Source organism: Octopus bimaculoides, chromosome 3 (assembly GCF_001194135.2).
Source record: "Octopus bimaculoides isolate UCB-OBI-ISO-001 chromosome 3, ASM119413v2, whole genome shotgun sequence".
Taxonomy (NCBI): domain Eukaryota; kingdom Metazoa; phylum Mollusca; class Cephalopoda; order Octopoda; family Octopodidae; genus Octopus; species Octopus bimaculoides.
The window spans coordinates 140,910,118-140,917,182 of record NC_068983.1 but is presented as its reverse complement, the minus strand read 5'-3'; positions in this window follow the sequence as shown (position 1 = coordinate 140,917,182).

Genomic DNA, 7,065 nt, shown 5'->3' with positions numbered 1-7,065 from the left:
AGAGAGAGAGAGAGAGAGAGAGAGAGAGAGAGAGAGAGAGAGAGAGAGAGAGAAAGAGAAAGAGAGAGACTATGCTGGTCGAGTGTGAATTTTTAAAACATTGTCAAGTAGGGATTTGGCAATTTTGCACCACAAAGGGAAATTCTTTTATGCTATTTCGTTGCGGGCTTTCTACTTAGAGTTCAAATCTTGGTGTCTTTCCTTTGGTCTCCCTGATTTTCAGGAAGCAAAGAACAATGTACAGTGAAGGAATAATATTAATTTAATTGATTGGACTACATCTACATTTGTTGGCTGTGCTAGTGATAGAAATCTTTATTATTGTTTGTAATAGTGGCTGATTGTTTTCATATACAAATAGCAATTCTAATATTTATATAAATTTCATTCATAAATCTAGGTGTTTTTTGTCTTATTTTCACAACTGACATTATTGTCTATCATTGATGTATGATATTTGACGCTATAATTGAAAACTCTTTTTCAAAATTATAAGTAATTTATTGATATCAATATTTATTGGTATCAATGAAATTATAAACACCAATGAACTCAGGAGACTATTTGTAAATATATTTGAATATGTAGTCATACACAAACCTCCATATATATCGTTATACACTAACATATATACGGTTATATACTTAGCTCTATATATTTACCTACATACACACAGGCATACCTTACTACATACATTACATATGTAATTGTATGTATGTAAATATACATACTATTTTACTCTTTTACTTGTTTCAGTCTTTTGACTGTGGCCATGCTGGAGCACCGCCTTTAGTCGAGCAAATCGACCCCAGGACTTATTTTTAGAAGCCTTGTACTTATTCTATCGGTCTCTTTTGCAGAACCGCTAAGTTACGGGGACATAAACACACCAGCATCGGTTCTCAAGCGATGTTGGGGGACAAACACAAACACACAAATACATACACACATACATATATATATACATATATACGACGGGCTTCCTTCAGTTTCCGTCTACCAAATCCACTCACAAAGCCTTGGTCGGCCCGAGGCTATAGTAGAAGACACTTTCCCAAGATTCTACGCAGAGGGACTGAACCCGGGACCATGTGGTTGGAAAGCAAGCTGCACACACACATCACAAACACACATACACACACGCACATATATATGTTTATATAATACACCACACAAACACACCTATTCTTATACAAGAATGTTGTTGACAGTGAGTTTGAAGTTTTGACCAGCTAAGCCATCGTCAGACTGTGGTGTTTTGGCGTTTGTATTGCCTTTATATAGTCTTTATATAGTCTTTATTGTGTTCAGATCATCTTTTGGTGTGTGGGTTTCTTTAGGATGACAATTACATATTTTTCTTCCGTTGTTATAGAAAAGGTTTTTTGGAAAATTTATTCTTATGTTTGAATCGTCAGAGTATACTACCAGATAGTTTTTAAAGTATTTGTATATAGTCATGGACTAGACATTCAATTCGCCTCCAAATCGGTTCAGATACATAGTATTTGATAAACCCAAAAATGACGAAACATTGATGTCCATCGCTCCTGAATGTGATTTGGATCAAGCTGCCTTTTACTTTCAGGTATTGTAACACATGTCATTTTGAAGGAGTCATCCCCACCGCGCCAGTAAATAGCCTACACTCGACAAACAAAGCACATACATTGAGTACGTGCGCTCGATAATATTTACAGCACTAGCGCTACTTTTTAATGGATATATGAATATATTGTTATGTATGCATTGTCGGGACATATACTGCATATATACTAATCGAATTACTTATAGAATAACTGACACCTGCAGAGAAACATATAAACACACAACCGTTACACAAATACTTTTTGTATTTCTCACAAGAAAAACTGTTTTCTATATTAACAAAGCCATGATATGCCTGACAGAAAACATAGAAAGGAAAACAGGAAATGCTCTAAATAACAACAAGTAAAGAGAGGCGCAGCCTAAGCTTACCACTTGCCTACATTCGCTTACGGAAAAAGTTGGTACACTCAATTTCAAAAGGCTTAAATTCTGAACTTTGTGCTTTTGACTTTTATAGTGTTAAAGAAAATGGATTAAACCACATCATGCCAAAAAACAACACAAATATTTTTCACACCTTGAGCCTACCTACCAACGGCGAAAGACCGATAAGCTTATTTATAGAGTTCTAGATACATGAAAAACTTCTAAACAACGGCATAACTCCAAATTAGGTAGGCTCAAGGTGTGAAAGTATTTGTGTTGTTTTTTGGCATGATGTGGTTTAATCTACATATAATGTTTAGGGGGAAAATATTTACGGCATGAAGTTTATACCATATTATTCTTTTGCTTTCCTGAGTAGCACTTCTTTCTATAAAATGCATATACCTTATCGCATCGCTCAAGCAATGTTTGTAAAGTTGTTTGTTGTATGAGACAACTTTAATATATGTTTCCGGAACTGATAATGAATGTTCTTATTACTACTGTCGGTCGCATTGTTAGAATACTTGCTTCTTCACTTGGTTCAAAGTATGGGTGCTGTCTATATGTGTTTAGATGCGGTTTTAAGTGAAGTCAAGTTACCTCATTTAAATTAGCATTCCTTGAAATATTTGATGAACATTTCTTATACACTACTATATTCGTAAATTTCTCCTTTTGATAACGATAGGAAGAGCAACGGTACCACAGCTCTAAAGGGCGTGGAATTTATTCTGTGGTGTATATAACAGGTGTTTATCGAAAGTGTAAACATGGCTGAATCAGAGATAATTACCTGGAGCAAATGGCAAAGCTGCCCTCCGTCTTTATTTTTTTTTTAATAACTTGATTAGGCATAAGTTGATAGAATCAGCCATCCCGGTTATAACAGCTGCATATACATTCAATTAAAAAGTTCATTTCCATATTTTTTCATTATCAAAAGTAATTTTGATGGAATATAAATGAGTTTCATCTGTTCAACTATGATATTAATATGCGCATCAGCTACAAGGAGGTGAGCCGGTAGAATCATTAACACTCCGGGTATTTAAGAGCATCGGAGTTCAACTTTGCTTTTCATCCCTTTCGGGAGCGATAAAACAAGTACCAGTTGTACACTGAGGTTGATGAAATCGATTAACTTCCCCCACAACTATTTCAGGCCTTATTCTTATAGTAGAAAAGAAAAAAATGGCAAACGGTCCTCTGTCTTTATTGTTTTTGGTTTTATTAAATGTAGGTCAACAAATTTAGTAGTGTTGATAAAATAAAGGACTAGAGTCCATGTAATCAACTTATCTTCTAATCGAAAATGTTGCCTTTGTGGCAAAATTTGCAACCGATATTAGTGTTGGCTCAAAATCAGTGAGCTGGTAGAATAATTAGAAAGCTTGGTTAAATGATTAGCGGCATTTCGTCAGTGTTTAATATTGGAATCAATGCAATTAAGATACTCTCTCCCCCGAAATTGCTGGCCTTTTGCTAAAATGTGAAACCTATATTAGTGGCAGCTACCACTACAGATGCATATTTATTTTTTCAAAATCTGGAGCTAGGGGAAACTTTCGACAAGTAAATTGTTACTCTCCTGGAGTATCGAACTGGTTATATTTGCAAATTAACTACTTAAAATTGGAGTTAGCCAATTGTTTGATTTTCTCTCTTTCACCTTTTGTTTTGTTCCTTTACTTTCATTTATGTTTTTGTAAAATATAGTTTCGCTGAGTAAGTATGGTAATTTGTTATTAATAAAATTTCTGTTAACTAATTGTAATTATACGCTCTTCTTTGTTTCACAGTGTTGTTAAATCCTTTCCTTTGTTGTTTAATACTTTGAAAGTAATTAGATTAGATTTTTGAAAATATTCATGCACTGTAATAACCAATTATAGCTCACAGCTCATTAGCTCTTAAACTTATATAGCCCTAGGATCTCCTCTACCCATAGAAATATATTCTTGGAAGTTTTAAGAATAATATATCCTCCTTCAACATTTTAAAAGAGTATGATTATCAAATCATACTTTCTTCTAAGAACTCAATTGTAAGAGTTTCTTTATATTTGTAAATACAAGTAGGGACTTTTACACTTTAGAACTGCATTTATCTAGGTATTTTTAAGAACAGTTACTAAAGCCTTCTTTGGTGTCTTTTCTAACACTGATTTCACAATTACTCGCTTGGTGTAACGTTACTTTGGCGCTTTGGCAATTATTTCACAGGGTGTACATTTTATGTGCTGTTTATCTTGAATTATGTTCTGAACTCATTTAAAGTAGCTAGCTAATTGCATTCGACGTATTTATCATTGATAATTCAGAGATCCGGTCGAGTATTTCATGAAAATGTGAGTATGCAATAACGAAGAAAACTAATATTTTATTTCAAACTGATTCTGCAAATTTAATTTAATTATTCCTCTTGCAATTAGTGACCCTCAAACAGAAAGCACATTTAAAGAGATGCCAAGAACTGTAATTGCTAATTGTGACTATTTCGCATGAAGAACATTCATGTGAATACTTTTTTTGACTTGTTTTTCTTCAGCAATAAATGGTTGCAGCAGTGCATAGTTAGAGAGAACACACTAAAACTGATATTACGGATATTAGGACCTACTGAATAGAAAACAAATTAGCAATCCAAAATGACATTTGATTTTCGCTAAAAATATAAAAATTCCGAGTAAATAACTGCCATAACAACTTAATTCAACAGGGAACATGAAAGATATCGCGGTGGTCAATATAGAAACGACCAAATTTCCAGACGAAGATGTTAGTCAGGAAATCCATGGAATATAAGAAATAGCAAAACATTGACTTTATATCAACGGTACTTTTCTCTACAGTACGTTTATTTCCTACAAATGTATATCATGACAGCAACTAAAATCATAAACAATATAATGAACACAAAAGCAGTAATATATTTATGAAACCCTCAGTAAAACGCAATACATGTATATAGACATATCTAGAAGGAAAATGCATGCATAATACTTAAAAACGCGCACAATATAAAAGAAGAAAATATGTCGAATAGAATTTTAAAATGAAAAAAAAGCAGTCAAAACGCGTCAGTGGGAAATAAAACGAAATTTAAACAAGTGTACGAAGATTAAAAGGAGTGTGTATATATCAAAAATAGCACTTCCCAACATGCTGAAAGATAAAATGAAAAATTTAAATAATTTAATCCAAGAAATTTACCGCAACTCTAACAACAAAAAAGATATAACATGTTTGAAATACAAATACTATTCAACATTTGACATAACAAGCAATGTATATATGATAAAATGCTATGTAAAAATAGGAAGATGATCTACAGAGAACGAAGCTAGCTGAAAATAACAATAAAACTGTTTGCAAAATGAAAATATACAAAATAAAAGGAAGATTTTCAAAAGAGAGGTTTTATAATTTATAAGCCATAAGATGTGGTTAAAGATATAAAGCAGCTCAAGACATTACATAATCAAAATGGAAAAATAGAAATTGTATTCTCTTGAGCTTGACAAGCTCCATAGACTTTGGCTAGTACTATACTATTCTATATGTATTCCGCATAACAATAAAGGAGAGCAATACAATTCTCGAGTGACTAATACAAGGACATACGGTAATTCAACTGAGAACTGATAAGGCTGAGATGCATGGAATTCACCAACTTATACTGTACCTTGAAACAAATAAAAGACACTGAATAAAATAAAATAATGAAGAAAATACTGAGATGCAATTGATTTTTATATAATCTTGCCTACTAAAATTAGAGAAACAAAGTTTGCAGATAAGAAACCTATGTATACGAGGATTACAACTTATATTAGACAGCACTATAACAAAAGAAGTGCATATATAATGCATCAGTGACAGTTATAAGCAAAATTATTTCTGTGTAATCCACCTTTGAACTGATAGAAAATCGATTTGTTCGTGCTATGTTTGGATCAAGAATCTCAGTCTCGATTAGTTCGTTTTGCAAAGCATGTGACAATCTTAGATTTTGTTTTGTTTTGTAATCTTTGTTGCTCCAGGTAAATTATCTCTGACTCAGCCACGTTTACACTTTCGATAAACACCAGCTAATATAGTCCAGCAGAATAAACTCCTTGCTCTTTAGAGCTGTGGTACCGTCGCTATTCATATCGTTCTCAAAACATCCTGTGGCTCTTGCTGCATTTAGACAAGCTAGGGTTTTCTCCTCAGTGATATCGCCGACAGCTGAGTGTTTTCATTCTTTTGATGATGGTGTTCGGTTCTACATTTCTTGTCCATGAAACTCTGTTGATAGAGCCTTTGTAACCACTGGATATATTATTACTTTTAGTACTGCTGAGGCTACATTTATGTACGTTGTTGACGTGGATGCTGTTTTTACTGCTCCTCTATCGTCTCTCTTTGAATGACGCCCTGAGTGAATATAAGTTGTTTTCACTGAAGTGGAGGCTCTCATTATGAACATTACTTTCACCTAATTTACCATTACCGTAATTGAAATTGTGAAATTGAATCAAAAATGTCGGGCCTTCTTCAATTAAGCCGGGAACCACGCTGAGCTAAATAGGGAGGAGGGTGATTTTTTTGGCTACTAAGCCACTTTGTAGGACAAAAATCATGACCTCTCTAATGGCAGATGAACACTGAGAATTCAACGGCCATCCATATAGCACTTCTGTATTAGTACTGCCGATGGAGCCATTAATGCTCAGTAGTAGTAGATGTAGTAGTAGTAACAATAACAACAACAATAGTAATTGTAATAGTAGTAGTAGTAATAATAATAATAATAATAATAATAATAATAATAATAATAATAATAATAAATAACCTAGAAATAAATGAAGGCTCTGGTATCCAGCATGCAAGCATGAAAGACAAGGTAAGGAAGGAATGTTATAGAAGAGTTCGAGCAGTTCTGAAGTCTGAGTTGAATGCATATAATAAGGTGTTAGCCATAAATTCCTTAGCAGTCCCAGTTGTTCTTTATAATTTCAATGTGCTTAACTGGAATACCAGTGAAATAATGAAAATTGATAGAAAAATCCGCAAGTTACTGACTTGTAATAAGATGCACTAT